General features: G+C 34.9%; 1 long non-coding RNA gene across 3 annotated transcripts; it reads right to left on the bottom strand.

The window, feature by feature from the left end:
* Positions 1–2057: 2057 nt before the first annotated feature.
* On the bottom strand, positions 2058–5778 carry LOC145611793 (uncharacterized). 3 transcript variants are annotated; one of them, XR_014106453.1, is made up of 4 exons: positions 4256–5778; positions 3476–3589; positions 2433–2582; positions 2058–2344 (listed from the first exon to the last, which is right to left on the bottom strand). It is a non-coding gene; the product is annotated as an uncharacterized LOC145611793 (long non-coding RNA). The 3 variants fall into 3 exon arrangements; XR_014106451.1 differs by lacking the exon at positions 2433–2582; XR_014106452.1 differs by having other exon boundaries at positions 3476–5778.
* Positions 5779–20225: the final 14447 nt, after the last annotated feature.

Raw genomic sequence — 20225 nt, forward strand, 5'->3', positions numbered from 1 at the left:
TTTTTCGAATACAAGCATATAAATTAGATGAAATTTATTTCTATAATTACAAGTTGTTAAATCATCTTTCTAAATAGACTTTATACTATACTAATATGTGCAAGAGATATTTCATATTCCAAGATCCATTCTATAGTCGTAATTTTGATAAAGCTAACCATTATTTGATTGGAAAATTTGATTTAAATAATCCAACATTTACTTCGTTTAATCTAATAATCCAACCTTCAAATTACTACTTAATAATCCAAGCTTTGGGGATCTTCAATTCTATTGTGCAAAACCGGTCACCAACTTGCAATATTAGGTCATCTTGCCACATGTCACATCTTAATTCTTCAAATATATTTTTACATTTTTAAAAAAAAAATTATTATTTAAAATTTTCTTTTTTTTTTCCTTTCCAATTTTCCTTTTCCTCTTCTGTAGGGAATATTTTAAACCCCCAACTTTGAGCCCCACTGTGATAATGCATTTAAGCATGGTCGCGTCCAAAGGAAAGGAAGTTAGAGCAAAAGAGTCGCCAACAAGTTTTAGGAACTTGTAAACCGTTCATGGGTGTGAAGGTTACACCCTATTTATATATGATCTCAATGATTGCTAACTCCATAGTGGTCCGAAATCATGACTGGATATTCGGGGATGATGGTACAAATCCAATCTAAAAGAGATTGAACCCACCCTAAATAGACCTCTACTTTATTCCTCTCATATTCATGTGCGCTTCCCGATCAACATACAATCATTAAATTAGCCCTAAACCTGTTTAATCTATGTTGGTTGATTATTAATGCACAAATAAATCTAATAATTAGCGATCACTTGAATTAAAATCATATTAGCCTAAATAAATTGGGTCCGTACATAAAACTCAAATTAGGCCCAATTTAGTATTTTGGCCATAACTTCATTTGTGAGGAAATTAGCTAATCCCTCTAAAGTAGTCTATGAATCTAATCCTACTTTGGGTAAAGCGTCCATCACCGCGAGCCTATGCTCATGGGATGTGGCTAGTAGTTTCCACACATTTATCTCAACTTTAGTCTCCTTGAGTTGTTTGACAACATCATTTTCTTCTATGAATGGTACTGGAATTTTTTGAGTGGTAGGAACAGGTGTGTTTGTGACTGGAGGTTTGTAATCTTCCAAACCTTGTGAGGACATCGATGGGAGAATCTTCCTCATCCTAAAGGTCGTCGACTGGATAAATTTTAGTGAGTGGAGGTTCTTTTATGTCTTTAAGGTAGACACCCTCGTCGTCACTGTCCCAAACTCCATTGATGTTAACATCTTTTTCTGAGTGTTCTCGTAGTGTTGGAACAAGTTTCCCATTGTCTATGAACCCTTAGATAAGATCCTTAAATTTGAATCTGTTTTCTATTGTATGCCCTCTAGATTGGTGATACTGACACTCTGGCAGTAGACTTTATCGCTTCTCCTTGGAGGTGTAACCACGTTAGAGTCGAATGGCCTCCTTTCGGAAGGCTTTGAGGAAGTATTCTTTATCTTTTCAAGGATGCATTTCTTTTCGACTTCCTCTATTTGCTTGCAGTAATCTCTAAATAGTTTCGTTAGGTCATCTAATTTGTTTATGAGGACGCATACTTCCTCTCTAGAGGGGCCCTCTTTAGTTGGTGACTTAATTTCCTGGAAATCTCTATATGCACTAGTAGAAAATAGCAATTCCCCACCGGTTCAAAACCCCCCTATGCCACCGGTTTTGAATCGCTGGGCATTTGGGGGGTGGCAATACTCAATTAAAAAGCCACCGGTTCAAAACCAGTGGCAAAAACAAGTATTGCCACCGGTTAACCGGTGGCAAAATAATATATTTTGCCACCAATTAACCGGTGGCAATAATCTTACCGCGTTTTTTTCAAAGAGTTACTGGCACCGGTTCCTGTTCAGGCCGTGCCTTTAATGGCCAAAAAAATAATTTTTTTTTTTTTTTTTTTTTTTTTTTTTTTTTTTTTTTTTTGCATTTTTTTCACTTAAATTGTTATATAAACACTACCATATACATAAACTTACATATTTTCATTATAAAAATGCTGTAATATTACATTTTACTGTGATATATATCCATAATATACTTGAAAATGATAACTTCATTGATAACCTTTAATTTTACACAAGTAAAGAACAAAGAAAAAAATACATTGGATATATTCACTATAACAAGAGCAACATCTTCCTACATACAATAGCAGAGCAGCAGCATCACAATTACTATTCAGCAGCAGCTCCGAAGCAGCAACCCAGAACAGAAATGCAGCATCCGAAGCCTGAATCTCACACCACACCACTAGCTTAGGTTCTCAGGTTTGTGGCGAGCTTGTAAACTCTATGCAAGTATTGAATGATTAACAATAAGTAATTACGATTATAAAAAAATTGACAATATATTGTAACAATGAATCCACCAACATTACCTAAAGGGAAGGAAGAAAAATCAAGGGCTCCACTATTTTTAGCACACATATTAGCCATCAACTAGACAATAGCCTCAGCATAGCATGGCAGGGCAGCAGCTGCTGCCTTGCTAGGCCACCTGCAGCAGCAGCCTCGGCTTGCCAGGCCACCTACATCTAATGGTTAGTTCCTTTTGTATACTCCGTATTATTTATAAGTGTTACTACTATAGAAACATCTTTAAACATGAATTCTTGCACAAAAATTCCAAGTTATGCAAAATATATAAGGTACTCAATATATCACCAATCACCAAACATAAGGTTCACAACTTCACATATAAAACCCCAAGACAACACTACAATCAATAGGACTTAATAAAATTTTGAAAATTTACAATTCTAAATCATACAGCATTGATAGTACACATAACACATTAACACCCCACATTTCCCCCTTCTAAGGCCTTTAGTTGAGTGTGTAAGTATGAGTATTCACAGGAACGCTAAGTATACTCGTAATTATCAATATCGATCAAAAACAATTAGCATTATTCGCAAAACAAACACCCGTAATAGTGTAAATTAAGCAAACCTCAACTTAATTAGAAGCCATTTCATAACCTCAATTTTAGAACACATCTATAATAAAATAAAGAAGCATATTTAAGTTCCCTAGATGAGGAGTCAATGTAGGCCAAATAATAGAGATCACTTTAAACTCAACTATTACATATTTAGCTCCAAAATTCAGCAAATTATAAAGCACAAAATTCCCAATTTCATCAATCATTTTACAATCCCATTTAATATCTCTAATTTCACCTAATTAAACCCATTAATCTGCCATAAAGGTAAGTAATTGCTTCCAATTAGATTCTCAATCAACTAACCAAAAAACTGAATAACAAAATTGAAATAAAAATAATCACACTCATATAAAACACTTCTAAAACAATCAAATTACTCGACCTGTGATCAAATCCCGTTAAAAAATTAAATTAGACAAGACCTATGATCTAATCCCATCTATAGAAAAACGAAGAAAGCGAGTTGGTTCATACCTGATGAAACCTGAGTTCTTTAGTGAGTGGAACACCAAGTTCAGCCGTGCAAGCTTGCATTCAATCATCACTCCCATAAAGAGTAGGATACCTTTGAATACACCTGTCTTGCATCTTAGACAAAGCAACAGCTAAATCAAAATCAAGAAGTTTACAATGGATGCGACTCATGCGAGGAAATGCAATGCCACTCCAATAATGACATATATGCACATATGAGTTAATTAATTGCATAATGCAGCGACAAATAACAGAGGTCACTTTTAACTCAACTATCACATATATAGCACCAAAATTCAGCATATTACACGGCACAAAATTCCCAATTTCATCAATCATTTTACAATCCCATTTACTTTCTCTAATTCCACCTAATTAAAATTCATCAGCAAAAAAACTTCCCACATAATAAAATGGCTAAAACAAACAGAACCAACATGTTAAACACCCAAATTCAACCCAAACACTTTATCTATGAAAAAACCACCAATAAACAAACACAATTATCATACACCTAAATAATCTAACAAATTATACACCCAAACCCAAATTCACCAAAACACATAATCTCTAATCTATGAAAATACCAACAATAATCAAACGCATATATCATACCTATAATAAACCAACCAATCATACACCCAAACATACAATCACCCCACCAATAATAAACCAAAATCATGCAAAAGAAATTGGGGGAAAAATACCAATTAATCAGCAGATTAAAAAATTCCCAAAAACATAAATTTATGGAAAAAAGTATAGAATAGAGAAAGATACCTAACAACATTTGGAGAGACAGCTCGCTTAGTACCAGAAGAAGCATTGTGATTGTTAACAGTAGCAGAATTCTTAACAGCAGAAGGAGGTCTCAAACCCAAAGAAGACATTGAAAGAATTCAAGAGTTACCACCACAATATAAGGCTAAGGGGCTACTCCCCTCATTGCCATATGGTTTTGAGGTGGAACCTCCTTGGTCTTGTAAAGTGGTGGACTTGCACTCTCCCATGACGGGTGCGGCCCAAACCCGTATTTAACATGGTATCAGAGCCAGGCCCACGATTGGGGCCTTGCTAAAGTATACTGGGCCAAAAATACTATGGACAGCTCACATGTGAGGGGGAGTGTTGAGCCCATGAACAACCCACATGTGAGCATTCTTCTTGTCCCACACTAAACACTAAAGGGGGAGTGTAGTGGTTATGAAATCCCACATTGAAAGAATTCAAAAGTTACTACCACAATATAAGCCTTAGTACCAGAACTACCTTCAATAGCAGGAAGTAGTTTGACAATTTTCTCCGACGGATGGCCCATACAACGACGCCACAACTCAAATGTAGATATCTTCGAACCCGTGATTGCACATACTTTTGGGATACGCCGGAAATAGTATAGTCCATCTATCTGTTCACCGCCTCCAAGTAAGCTCCCTGAGGATTGATCTTGTATAGCACAAAGAGAATTAGTGAATCGGACAAAGCAATTAGAATCATCAATCAACTCTCCTTAGTAGCCATGGCCTTAGCACCATCGGGAAGACCAACAGGACAAGAAATAATTGAGTGAGCATCTAGTAGAAAAGTCTCATTGCCAGTAACATGATGAGATGCACCAGTGTCAATAATCCACGACAAAGATAGATAATCATCATTAATAGAATCGGTGCGAGAATCGAACACACCACCTAAAATAGGAGTAGTGGCGGAAGTAGAAGGCATCGTTAAAGTAGTAGGGGCAGCCTTAGGAACACACGGAGGAAGAGCAAGACTCCCAACTTGCAGGGCAGTCCACTCCGCGGCCTGGCTGCGGCTGGAAGGGCTTTCCCGCGGCTGGGCCACGGAGTACTCTGTTTTGGGGGTCGACGCAGGCTGCTGGGCAGGCCACTCCGCGGGTTGGTTGTGGCTGGGAGTGCTGTCCCGCGGAGCATGTGAGAGGGCAACAACAGGCGAAGAATAAGCGGTAGAAGCAACATACATCAGGGGATCAATAGAGGAAGAAGAAGATTTGCCTTTATGTCCATATTTGTCCAACCACCAATCGGGCAGCCCGTGGACAAGGAAGCAACCATCATAATCGTGACCCGATCGATTGCAGTGAGTGCAAAATAAACCCGACTTTTGACGTCGCTTGGATAGAAAATTTGCAGTAGAAGGGGAAACAATGGTTTCTTTCGCCATTGTTAATGAAGTAGCAGGAGAGTATGAGGAAGACCACTTAGATTAATTTAGAACAATAGACTATAGGCCCCGCGAATTGAACTTCGTGAAAATGAATTAGAATAATTGAAGTGGGAAATATCCCAAATTAGAAGAAATTGACAGTAGTGCGCAAAACACTTAGAAAAATTTAGAAGAAATTGAATTGGGGATTATCCCAAATTCGAACCCAATTAAAAAAATTGATGAAAGTGATGGTAGAAATTGATTATAGGAATTAGAATGTAGAAATTGATTTTAGGGATTAGAGTGATTTTGGCTCCAATACCATGTCACGAAATAATTTTCCGTATTATAGTGTAGAGTAGAGTATATATACAACCTAGCAAATAAATTAAGGCTCATGAGATAGGCCCGATAACTATACACTATACACAATAATAGGCCCTAACAGAGCAAGAAGAAGCAGAAGAAGGAGAAGACCCATTATTATTACTAGTATTATTATTAACACAAAAATTCACTCAAAATCAATAAAATTACACACAAACACAAACTAAAAACAAGATCCATTGATAGATCAGAAGCAAACCCCTAAGAAAAACACAAAATTCAATCTAAAATGCAGCAAAAAATGGGAAGAAATTGAAGCTAGAATACCTAGATGTACAATGTAGATAGAGAATTTAGATAAACCGTGAGAAAGGAGGAGTAAGAGAGTGAGAAAAGGAGAGTACCTTGTCGTCAGCCATGGAAGCTGGGAAAGAGGACGACCATTTAGTTTGAGTTTGGGTTATTGTTCCTTCAACCCCCGAAATTAGCTTGAGTTTGGGTTATTGGGTTATTTATTAAAAAGACCGAGTTTAGTTTGAACCGGTGGCTTTTCTATTAGTATAAAATCCCGCTTATTTTTTTCCAACGGTTTTGAAAAACCAGTGGCCTTCACTCGGTGCCAAATTGCTATTTTCTACTAGTGATGGCATCGAAAAAGGTTACCTCCTCTTCTTCGATGGCATAAGCCTCTCCCATAGGTTTGATAAAGAGTGATGGATCGATGTGATCCTCTTCGTCAGAAATTGCTAGGAATCCAAAAGTGGAGCATTATTGATAGTTGGTTTCTTGCTAGCAAGAGGCAATGGAAGTTTGTTACTCCTATTAATCAAGTCTTGAATAGCTTCTTTTAACTTCCAACAAAACTCGGTAGCATGGCCACTACCTTGGTGATACTTGCAATGTGCGTTGGGATTCCATCTAGTTGTCCTTATTTCGACCGGTGGATCTCCTAGTGGTCCAATAGGAGTAATGAGTCCTTTAGCATGAAGACGGTCAAAAGTTGTGCCATAGCTCATCCCAATAGGAGTAAAGTTTCTCCTAAATGGTTTTTTTACCCTTGATTGTTCATGGCAAGGACTTCATTCAAATTGAAGGTGCCAACGTTATTGGAATGGGTAGTCTTGGAAGAAGAAGGATTGTCGTTCTTCTTACCTTTACAGCTTTCTGCTTTGCAAGGTCATCTTCGATGTCAATGCCTATGTTGTAAACAACTTTGAAGTATTCAAATTATTTTGATATTTTAAGTGTCTTGAATACTTTTTTTGGAGGTTCTTGATGAACATCCTCAAAGATTCCTTTTCAGTAGGGTCTTCAACCATTCTAGCAGAAGTTTCCTTCCACTTGTTACAGAAAGCTGTGAATCCTTCATTTTTTTTTTCTATTTTAGCATTTCAAGTTCCCTATGACCAGTTTCAACTTAAATGTTACATTTATACCAATCAATGAAAGCATTGTTGACATATAGTTTCTACAGACAATGGGAAAAGCAAAGGAAAGACCCTCTTTTCAATTACCTTAATATTCATAATTGTCTCAAAAGCCCTTAAATGAAAATAAGAATTGTCAGTTGGCTTGAACTTAGGGATTTCATTTGGCATTGAACTTTTGTGGAAGAAGTTCCTTGTCCACTAAGACCCCTTGAGAGTTAATCCCATGGAACATGTAGTCATTAGATATTTGAATAAGGCTATCTTCGATGCGCTTGATGGTATCAATCCGCACTTGCCTGCTAGGATCGTTGACTTGCGTAGTAAGCTCTTTAAGTGTTTCAGCGAGTCCATTGACAGTTTGTTTGAGTTGATCAATTTCTTCTTGACTGGCCATATTATGAACTTTATTCTGCATCGAATGGGTTTGTCCAAAAGTAGTACTTGAACGAAGGTGTTGTCCTCAATTAAACGCCCTTCTCTCCTTGACCAAGTGCTGCAATATTAAACCATTGACTCTTATAATGACTTGACTCAAATCAAGTTTAATTTTTTTATTTAAGAAAAAGCAAAAAATAATGGATGCATATTTTGGGAATCAAGTGTAGGGATCAAATTATGGTTCAAGCAACATGGTTTATGTTGGGAGGATAATATCCGACTTACCCCCCCTAAAAATGACTGAAATGCGTACATAAGACTCTTAGACATGGTCATGGTGACATATATACAAAGTGTATGCATTTGACTAGTGAGTGAAAGTGACATGCTTGAGACTCGTGTAAAGACCATGGGACTATGTGACTAGACTCGAACAATAATCGAATTATGACCTCGAGTATTAATTAATTAACGAATTAGACTCGGCGCGAGGACCTTAGCAAAAAATTGAACCATCGCGGAACGATGGAACTGTCGCGTCGCGTTAACCCAATTGCTGCGCAATATTTCCATCGCATGGTGATGAAAGCTGACGTTTTGCGTCACAAGTCAAAACGTTGGTTTTAACTTGTTTTCAGTGTTCTATTCAAAAAGGTAAGCCTACAGTCTTGCTAAGTCAAATATAATTAGACTTTATTGATCGAATTAAATTAATTAATTAATGGGTTTTTCTAAGCTATGCCCCCCAAGTTCTTCACTTTCTAAGATGTGCCCATGCTTTTTCAAAGTTATAAGTTGTGCCATCTACCTCACGATAGTTTATCAACAATACCCTATGACAGCCATATCCGTTAACGGAAGTTAAGTTATTTTATAAACAATGGTGTCGTGGCGTTATTAATTTGACACCTGTCCCGTTCTAATTGATTTAATACTTTAAAAAAATTATGAAAATAAGAAAATAAAATAATAAAATAATAATAATAAATGGTTATCGTTAACGTCAAAGGTTATTTTTAATAAAAATTAGTGAGGTTGAGGGCACAACTTAGACGTTTGAAAAAGCATAGGTACAACTTAGAAACCGAAGTGTTTAGAGGCATAACATTTAAGACTTATTAAGAATTATTTACAAACACAAGTTAAAAGAAACGGTTAGTTCAATCATATATATATATATATATATATATATATATATATATATATATATATATATATATATATATATATATATATATATATATATATATATATATATATATATATATATAAGCGATGCACAAGCAAGAGATGCACAAGTAGTCAAGTAGTCACAATATGATGCAACGAGTTTGCAACCTAACCATGACTCTAGTTCACTAAAGTTCAAGGATTATGATAGTCAAAGAGGGTCTACTATTATGAGTCCGGATGCATCCCGCGACAGAATTACCTTTTGGAAAGGTTGGCGTGTATGGATTGGACCCCGAAATTTAAATTTGCTTCCATGGTTTGGTGAATTCACAAAATCGGAGGTACCCTTCATTGCACGGAGCGTTCGATTGGGTAGATGGAGCGTGAATCCCTAGAGGGTTATGGCCATATGTAGAACACATATGGGTTTCAGAAAGAAGCAAAAACTCAATCAGGAAGTAAAATAAGCCAAACAGTATTAGAATCGATCAAAACAAGAAGGCAGATTTCTGGCTCGGTGTTGGAAATACTCGACGCGAAAAAAAGGGTCCATCGCGAAGCGATGACTATCGCACCGCGATAAAACCATCTCGTCCTGATAAAGACATTGCATAGCGATAGACAGTACACTGCTTTCTCGCGAGAGTTCCTACGCTCCTCAGCAGCTTTTTGTGTTCTCGGAATTTTTCGATTTTTCGTAGTATTTTTTCGATTCTAGATGTGAAAGATATTTTCCAATTTTCATGCGTATATAAAGCCTATGTTTTTGACACATTACGAAAGGTCTTTCTAATGCGGACCTTTTTATGCTTATGCCACAATGTTAATCAAAATTACACACATAAATATTTAGATCGTTTCGAGTCTCATCCACTCATTCTAAGCAATTGCAAAAATAAATTTTAGGAATTAAAATAGAAATCCTCCCTAGTAAATTTGCCAAATAATTGTAGGGAATATTTTAAACCCCCAACTTTGAGCCCCGCTGTGATATTGCATATAAGCATGGTGGCGTTCAAAGGGAAAGAAGCTAGAGAAAAAGAGTCGCCAACAAGTTTTAGGAACTTGTAAACCGTTCACGGGTGTGAAGGTTACACCCTATTCACGATCACAGAGATCGCTAACTCCATAGTGGTCCGGAACCATACATGACTGGATATTCGGGGCTGATGGTACGAATCCAATCTAAAAGAAATCAAACCCGCCCTAAATAGGCCTCTACGTACTTTATTCCTCTCATATTCATGTGTGCTTTCCAATCAACATACAATCATTAAATTAGCCCTAAACCTGTTTAATCTATGTTGGTTGATTATTAATGCACAAATAAATCTATTATTGGCGATCATTGGAATTAAAATCATATTAGCATAAATCAAATTATTAATTATCTTATTAGGCGTGATATCAAATACAAATTCCCTTTAATCCTGCTGAAAAAGGCGTAACCAAGCAATAACAATAATATGTCATCAAGCAACATAAAAATGTATTGACACAACAATCAATCATCATCATAAAAATATTCTCAAAGCCTAATATTATTAGCAAGATCCTAGGCATGATACTAACATGATTAATAACAAATCCTACCATGTCACTAATTAATAAAAATCAAAGCTTTATCATTAACATGATACTAGAAAGCAATAGAAGCATCCTAACATGATACTAGGAATTGAAATAATAATCTAAACATGCTTTCTAAAAGAAATATTGTAATTGAATTACTCGCTTTGTTGCCTCGTATTTCTTTCTATCAAAATAATACACACGTTAGCAAACTTCAATAAAATATTAAATCAAATAATTAAAAATAATATTAATTGAAACATGGATTTGGGATCAAACCCTCAGAACTAGTAACCTTTCACGTCTAGGTCTAAGGCAACTTCGATCTTGGCTAGGTTTGTCAGTGTCTCGCAAAGGACGTATGGTGTGTTTTTAGGGAAAAGGTTTAGAAAAGAGAGATAAAAAGCTTTTAGCTTATAGAGAGAATTAGATGATTGTTGGTGGTCCATGAAAACGGAGGAAATCGTCCCTTATTTATAGGAAAAAGCGACTGAGAAGATCAGAATTTGATCCGAATTCAATCCGGAATAAAACAGGTTTCATCGCGGGGCAATAGGTTTATCGCGACGCGATGACATTGTCGCATTGTGATATGCCCATCGCGGTATGGATTTATCGCGGCCCGATATACTCCGTACGATAAGATTTCGTACGGAATCAAACTTCCAATTAAATTGGGTTAGCCGAAGTCTGTACTTATCTTTATTAAATCAGATTTAAATCTTTTGAAAACGCTTGTTTTATCCGACATAAACATCTTGATCCTTATCTTTTTATAAAAAGATAACTATCAATCCTAAAGTCTTTAAAATTTAAATAACCTTCCAGATATTTCTAGAAAATTGAGATAAATTCTAATGGTTTATAAATATAATTAAAAGATAACGAACCCTCCATATGATCAAAGGGTCCGTACATAAAACTCAAATAAGGCCTAGTTTAACATTTTGGCCATAAATACCTTGTTATAACTCGGAATTGGGCTTATAATATACCATTGGAAATCTCTTTTCAAGCCCCATCCAACTACATAATTATTGGACCCTGATTATGGACCAAACACACAAAATGTATAATTTTTAAAACACTTGTAGAAAAGGGAAATTCACGAGACTCTTCCACATTTCACCTTTCTCGATAATCAATGACATGAAAGGCACTCATCACTGGGTTAGGTTTTTAGGGAGACACAATCAGGTGTCTACATCATTCTACCCCTTTCATTAAATTAGCCACCTTAACCTCCACCTCTATTAAATCCGGCGACGACAACCCCTTTCCCAACCGCCCCTCTCCTCCTCCTTCCCCTCACCTTTCCGACCGTCCTTCCCTATCCCTTTTCCCCCGCACCCACCCAAAGTGGCGATCCCAAAATCCAAAAATGTTAGCTACCATAAACCCCAAAAACCCAAAACCCCTCGACCTCCATTAATACTAGAAGCGGAAGCCCTCTTCCCCTCCTTTTTGACATGTAACTCATGACCAGTAACCCGTTAATCCTTCCAGTGAAAGAGAGGGAATGAGGGGTGGTGATTTCGATCGATTTCGTGGGTAGGTATTGGCCAGAAATAGGATAAGGGTAGCTGGGAGAACAGGTAGGGGCAACAGGGTGGTTGGGAACATGGTCGTTAGGGTTGGCAGCCAGGTGGATGAGAAAAGGCCAGGGGGAAAGTGGTTGGGAGGAAGAGAGAGAAAGTTATTTTTTTAAATTAAAAATAATTTTGAAAATAAATAAAATAAAAGGTTTTCAAAGAATACTTAAATAAATAATCTATTCTTAAGGTTACAAATTCAATTTAGAATAATAGAATTGAAGACTGCCCAAAGCTTGGATTATTCTGCAATAATCCTAAGGTTGGATTAAACGGGTCTTAGGTTGCATTATTTAAATAAATCTTTCCTATTTAATTCAAATTTTCATCTGTTTATTAAATTGGTATTCTTTTATAGATGTCGTATAATTATTTATTTGATAAATTGATTTTAATATTAAAAAAGTTGGGTTGATAAAAACAAATGAAGAGACTACAAATTTAAGCCTAATTTGTCTATATTAATTTGTTTACATAGCAATAATGTAAACATAATTACAAAAATAAACTTCGAGATTTCTTTTCTTTTTGTGTCTCTTTTTTCCATTTGTTTTAGTTTTATGAGTGCGAAATATTACCGTAGTATGTAAAAGGCAAAGTGAAATAAGATATAACACACGCGTATTTACTTCGATTCTTCTCTATTAATACCCCTTTTGCTGCATTATATTTATATATTATCACTCACCCGCCTCTCTCAGCCCCCTTATCCATGTTCTCTTCCTTATTCTCTCCAACCATTTCCAGTCGTTAATTGAAGAAAATAAAATGAGGTTATTTTGGTCTAATGATCTCAAGCGTAAGTATGCCTGTGCTGTTATGAAATATGGTGATGAAAATAGTAAGTTTTACCATCTACAACACTATTATTAGATGATTCATATTTTTTATTATCCATGTTTATAAAAAGTTTATAATGCTAATTTTAATTTCATCCATGAAATTTGATATAGAAAAATATGTTTAATTTATTAATTTTGAGATGTGTATTTTGTGTGTGTGTGTGTGTTGATTATTAAAAATTCAATTGTGGATATGGTTGTATTTCAGGTGTTATCCCTACACAAATTTGGCTTGAGATGCGAGCTGATGGAATTACTCTGGAGCAAGTTAGATATCATTTGCAAGTACACTTTTTTTTTTTTAATCTGTCAATTTTTTTTTTCATATAGCCTGAGATCATACATCTTTTTTATCTCTCTATATTTTTTCAAGAAAGGTTGATGTCATTTTTCGTATTTTTTTATTGATAAGCTTCTATTTGTACTTAATTAACAAGTTGTTTTCCTTGAATTTTCATGTACCAAACAGAACAACCGAAAAAAGCTACGTGCATTAAAGAATAAAGGTAATCATCACGACATCAAGCATTATTTATGCTATTAAATACGTATTACTTCGTAGTTTTCTTTATCTATTTTATTTATTATGATTAATTGTATGTTATTTTATTCGTCAATTAATAAGGCTCATACAAGAAGAGTATATGAACATATTGCATAATTTAAATTCATCCTCTTTATTGTAGTTGAATTATTAAATTCTTCAATTTTTCAAACACGCACACTAAATTTCAATCACCCCCCTAAAAACCTAATTTAAGAGAAACGATAAAGTTAGTGCAAGTAAAATCTTACGGATTCAGTATTTTCTCACTTGAACTCGATATGGTACTTGTTATGTTTCTTTTTCTTTAATTTTAAATATAATTCTATGTATTTTTATTATTTTTGTGCAAAAGTGATACATTTTTTTATCTCGAGAATTTTAATAGCTTAAGTAAATTTACATATAAAACAAGTTCTTATAAAATTAAGAGACGAGTTTATTTTTATATTTTAAGTTTAAATAAGTGAAATCGAATTTATAAAAAAAACATCACTTCTAACAAAGTGTACCATTATTGTAGAGAGCCCAAGAACTATTTCTATTGAAATAAAAGTGCCAGAAGAAGCCAATAAAAAGGATCATGTTTATTGGATATTCAATGATCTTGCTGAAGAAAGTTTCAACGCAAAGGCGAAGAAGAGGAAGAAAGGTGCTTTGGATTTAACTTTGAGGCTGAATGTTGGCGGCACTTCTACTATATCACATGAAGAAGAGATTTTATCATTAGACCTCTCCCTTTGATAATTTTCGCAACCGAATTATCATACATGTCATGGACCTTGTGTTCATGATACTAGCTTGCATGCTAGATAGCTGAGCATTATAGTTTTTATGTCTTTGATTTATATGTTTCATATCTATGTCGTTTTATTTTATGTAAACTTTCGATTATCCTTAGGATTATGCTTGTATTGGACTTATTAAGCTCGCCTCAGTTATCCATATATGACATGTGGCTTTGGTATCTTTAAGTAGCGCAAAATTTTGTGTCTCTTATTGTCAATTATTGTCATTAATAACTATTGTACTTTACTTGCATTGTCATTATTTATTGTACAATACTTGTATTGTATTATACTTGCTTACCTTTAATATGTTAAGTATTGTACTTATTTGTTTAGTTGTTGTTTTAATAATAGAGTAGTGACTTAAAATTTTTGTTGTTGTCGTTTTTATAAGTTTCACATAAACTTATTCAAGTATGATATAAAACACATGAATTTTATCATGGCTAATTACCTATAAAAACAATTAATTTAAAGGCATGAAATGAGTAGTTAATTTTATTGTGCACATGTTACAATCCATACAAAGAAAGTTGTTAAATGTACAACAATAATAAAAAAAATGGGTATCATGACAATACAGTACACTAGTTAAAAGCTTATGATTTTATTATAAAACCAGAGACATTTTCTGTAAGGTTGATTGTTCACATTTATAATATAAAACACACAAACACTTTGGCTTTGGTTAAATAAAATTAATTAGTATATTCATCCTAAAATGTTAACATAAAACCTCTTAATTATATTATTTCCTACTTTAGTATAAAATCAATATTGATTTCTTACCTTTATTATTTTTGAGGAAATATTGATTTGTTACCTTTTTGCATATGTATTTTAGGAAATAAATCAACAAATTAAGGTACATAATCAAGTTCAAAAAGGTAAGAAATCAATGCCAAAAATAAATTGATTTCTTACCTTTTTGCACTTGATTTTATAGCTTTTTTAATTTATTTCCCAAAATACATATGCTGATGTGTACATCCCATCTTTCTTTATTATTCTTTCCACATAGAATTACACTTACTAGATAATGGGTGTCCAAATCCTTAATGGGCCAGGGTGGTTTACATACAAACTCGCACTTATTACTCTTACTTTATATTTAGAGAATTTTAACAATTGATGGGTATGGTCACACACATGATGGATACCCCTATCACAACACATTTCCTTTGGTATGTCATTTTATCTACAAGCAAATGTATCCTCCCCTCTATTACAATCAAATGAGAATATTCATTAGTTATTACGTAATAATTAATAATTACAGAGTAATAAAAACCATTCATTGATTACTAATTAATAGGAATTGATTAATTAATAATAATTCATCATTGTTTAACAATTACTAGTAACTAATAATCAATAATTAGACTTGATTAATTAACAATTAATAATGATGATGATGATGATGATAATAATAATAATAATAATAATAATAATAATAATAATAATAAAAATAATAATAATAATAAAAATAATAATAATAATAATAATAATAATAAAGGAGGTGTCTTATACTGGTATTATGGGCATTAAACATCAGCATAATGTTGTTCGGGAAACCCTTGTTGATGTTGGCTATCGGTCAGGGAATTCAGCTAGAAAGGAGGTGGACATTGGGTTATCTAGAGGGAACGACGGGGTCCTCGGACCTGCAGATGTATTACTTTATTTCTGGGATCGTGGTCGCGATGTCTGCGTTGACTTGACAGGTTCTTCTCCTTTGACACAGTCTAGGCTATCTAACTTTGTTCTTGGACGAGTAGTGACAGATGCGGCCAATCGAAAGCGGGTCAAGTACGAATCCAGTCGTCAAGCAATTGGATATGGCTTCCTTCCTTTCTCTTTCTCTTCTCTTGAGAGGTAGAAAAGGAGGATATTGCATTACGAAGCGAATCCAGAAGTTCTCGAAGACTAAGGACATTGGGGCACGTGCTACAACTCATATCTTCACTAGGATAGGATTTGCGATAGCTAGAGGAGTGGGGGCCCAGATTGTATCTCTGCTTCCCACTAACTTTTTGTAGGTTGTATGCCTTTGTCTATTTTTGAGAGATAATAATAATAATAGTAGTAATAATAATAATAATAATAATAACAATAATAATATATAATAATAATAATAATAATACGATATTTAAAATTCTCTCTAGGTAAGGGGCAATTAGGGGCGGTTTCTTGTTCTGCGTATATTTTCAAGCGGTTTTCCAGCGTTTTCTAGCGGCAACTTCATCGTCCTTATAGGTCCAGGGAAGGTCTCTCGGTGGTGGTTCAGTTTTCAAGCGGTTTCAGGCAAACATTTTGGTTGCTTTTCTTGTTTTAGTGGAGAATTTCCAGGCTATTTCTGGCAGTTTTTCAAGCCGATGTTTGGAGTCTGTTCAAGGGGTTTCTCAGGCAACGACAACGTTTAGTTTTCAGGTGCTTTTGGCGACATATTATAGCAGTTTCAGATGTTTTTGGGGCACGTTTTCTAGTCCGGTTTTGTTGCAGTTTTGGGGTGTAATTTCGATGTGATTCTGTAGAAGTTTCGGTTGCGCTTCTGTAGACACCCATTTGTGTCTCCCCAAAACCAAACCGAGTGATGAATACCTTTCGCGTCGAATCATAATCGAATGAAGTGAAAGTGTGAAAAGTCAAGTATTGCGGTTAGTTTTTATTAAAATCCTTCTTTCTGTTTTCGAAAACCTGTTCAATTTTATAAAAACGTCCAATCCAGTTTAGTTTGGTCCATGATAAGGGTCCAATAATTGTGTAGTTGGATGGGGCTTAAAAATACCTTTCCAACGATATATTATAAGCACAATTTCGATGAATAATGAGGAAGTTATGACCAAAATACTAAACTGGGCCCAAACCGGATTTTACCTACGACCCAATGATCATGAGGAGGGTCCAAAGGTTTAATCCTATTCCTAAACTAATTAGGATTGATTAGAATCTTCTATAAGTTTCTAAAAGATCTTAATTATTCTTTTTTGAAAAGATAAGATCATAGAATTTGAATAAAACTTTCCTTTTTTAAAGTCCTAATTCTATTCGAATTTAAACATGTCAAAAGACAGTCAGATTTTATTTTCGTGCCTCATATTTTTTATCCAAATTTTATATGATTGGATAGATCTTGAAATTATCTTTCCAATGATATATTATAATATTAAATCCGAGCTATAACAAAAAATATGAAAGAAATACGAAACTCTATCCAAAACTGACACCCTTTCACTATTTCAGCCATATCTTTTTATCTACAAAAAGTTTTAATCTGATTTTAATTGCATTGAAAAGTAGACTTCAAGAGCTTTCCAACGACATATTATATGCCTTATTTGTACTTCTGGATCAAAAGATATGATAAAAACAAAATCCGCAAAAACTGTCTTTGTCGCCAAACGACAGGCTTGTCGCCACGCGACAAGGCTTGTCGCCTGGCGACAAGATGAATTTATGGCGACAAGGTCGGTTTGTTGGAGACATCGTGTAGTTTTATTCCTTATCAAATTCTATGCTTTTCCGGATTGTTTTCTTATAAATAGAGGTCATATCTCCCCTTTTTTCAATCATCAACAATCAATTCACAATCACCTAATTCTCTCTCTCTTCTCTCTTGAGCATTATAGCTTTCTTTCTAAGCTCTCTTTCTAAACCAACCCCTTTTAAACACAATACCGCATTCGCAAGACTTAGAAACATCTAGCCAAGTTCGAAGTTGTCTTCGCCCTAGACGTGCAAGGTTTATAATTTTCTGAGGGTTTGGTCCCAAATCTAGTTTAAACTATATTTAATTTGATTCTCTAATAATTCTTTGATTTAATTCTTTAATTCTTTATATTTTCATTGAAGTTTACTAACGCGTGTATTTTGTTATTAGAAAGAGGTACGAGGCGTCAAAGTATGTAATCTTATTGCTCTATTCTTGTAGAAAGCATGTTTAGATTTGTTTTAATTCCTAGTATCATGTTAGGATGTAATTATTGCTTTCTAGAATCATGTTTAGGGTTCCTTTACTCTTTTCTGATATCATGTTAGTACCATGTTAGGTTTAAAGCTTTAATCTTTAATGGTTTAGTGACATGCTGGGATTTGTTATTAATCTTGTTAGCATCATGCCTAGGATCTTGCTATTATTATTAAGCTTTATTATATCTTATCATGATTATGATTATATTATTATTATGTTGCTTGATATTATTTATATTTATTGTTATTGCTTGATCACGCCTTTTATGCATGTTTAAAGGAAATTTGTACTTGAAATCACGCTTGATAAGATATTTAATAATTTGATTTAGGCTAATATGATTTTAATTCAGGTGATCGCCAATAATAGATTTATTTGTGCATTAATATTCAACCAACATAGATAAACAGGTTAGGTTTAATATAATGTTTTCATGTTAGTCAAAAAGCGCACATGAATACGAGTAGAATAAAGTAGAGGCCTAGTTTATAAGGCGAGTCCTTTCTTTTGTAGATTGGATTCGTACTCTCATCCCCGAACCCTATTTGGTCAAGAACTTATGGAGTTGACGATCTCCTGGATCGTTAAGGGGTGTAACCTTCACCTCGTGATTGGTTTACAAGTTTCTAAAACTTGTTGGCGACTCTTTTACTCTCTTTTCTTTCCCTTTGGACGCCACCATACTTTAGTGTATAATCACATTGGGGTTCAAGCTTGGGGTTATGATGCTTGAAATATTCCCTACAGTTTTTTTGTGAGTCCACTAGGTTGGATTTACATTTTAATTCCTTAAATTTATTTTGGCAATAATTTAGAATGAGCGGATGAGACTCGAAAAGTTCTAAGTATTCCATGTGCGTAATTTTGATTAACATTATTGTCATATGCATAAAAAAGGTCCTCATTGGATAGACCATCCGAAATGAGTCAAAAACATAGGATTTTTACACGTAGGAAATTTGAGAAATATCTTTCTTAACTAGAATCGAAATAATACTACGAAATCTGGAAAATTCTAAGAACACAGATACCTGCTGAGGCATGTAGGAACTAGCGTCTAAAAAACAGGGCTTGTCGCCCATAAAGTGATTCTGTCGCCTGGCGATAGGGGTACTTTTGCGGCGACAGTCCCTGTAGTTCTGTCGCCAGGCGACATAAGTACTTTACGGGCGACAGTCCCTGTAGTCTGTTGCCAAGTTCTTCCAATACCGAGCCAGAACTCTGCCTTCTTGTTTTGACCAGTTCTAGTACTGTTGGCTCGATTCTACTTCTTGATTGAGTTTTTCTCACTTTTCTAAAACCCATATGTGTTCTACATATGGCCATAACCCTCTGGGGGTTCATGCTCCATCTACCCAATCGAACTCTCCTGGCAACGACGGACACAATCGAGTTAGTAAATCCACCAACCCGTGGAAGCAAGTTTTTAACTTGCGGGGTCCCATCCATACGCGCCAACCCTTCCAAAGGTAAGGCTTCCCTGCGATGCATCCGGACTCTTAACCATGGACCCTCTTTGACTAACCTATATCCTTGAACTTTAAAGAACTAGAGCCATGGTTAGGTTGCAAACTCATTACATCATATTGTGACTACTTGATTACTTGTGCATCTCTTACTTGTGCATAGCTTATATGTGACTAAACTAACCGTTTGGTTTGACTTGTGTTTGTAAATAAGTCTTAATAACCTAACCAATGACTAAAGGACTTTGTTTATTTAATTAATTAATTTGAACTAATGAATATGCCTTAAGTCGAGTCATAGTTCCATTAAGTCAACCCGGATTTTTATTCCCGTATACTACACATGCGTCAACTTGTTTTGGTCATAGCTGGAGTTCTAGGAAGAGTTACGAGTTGTACAACTTACGGATCTGTAGCCCCGAGTTTTATCTTTAATTTGGGGTTGGTTTCATCCCAATCAGAGTCAAGTATTAAAAGTTATGACTAAAATACCACAGCCTGT

This window comes from Chenopodium album, chromosome 24 (assembly GCF_948465745.1).
Source record: "Chenopodium album chromosome 24, dcCheAlbu1.1, whole genome shotgun sequence".
Classification (NCBI taxonomy): Eukaryota; Viridiplantae; Streptophyta; class Magnoliopsida; order Caryophyllales; family Amaranthaceae; genus Chenopodium; species Chenopodium album.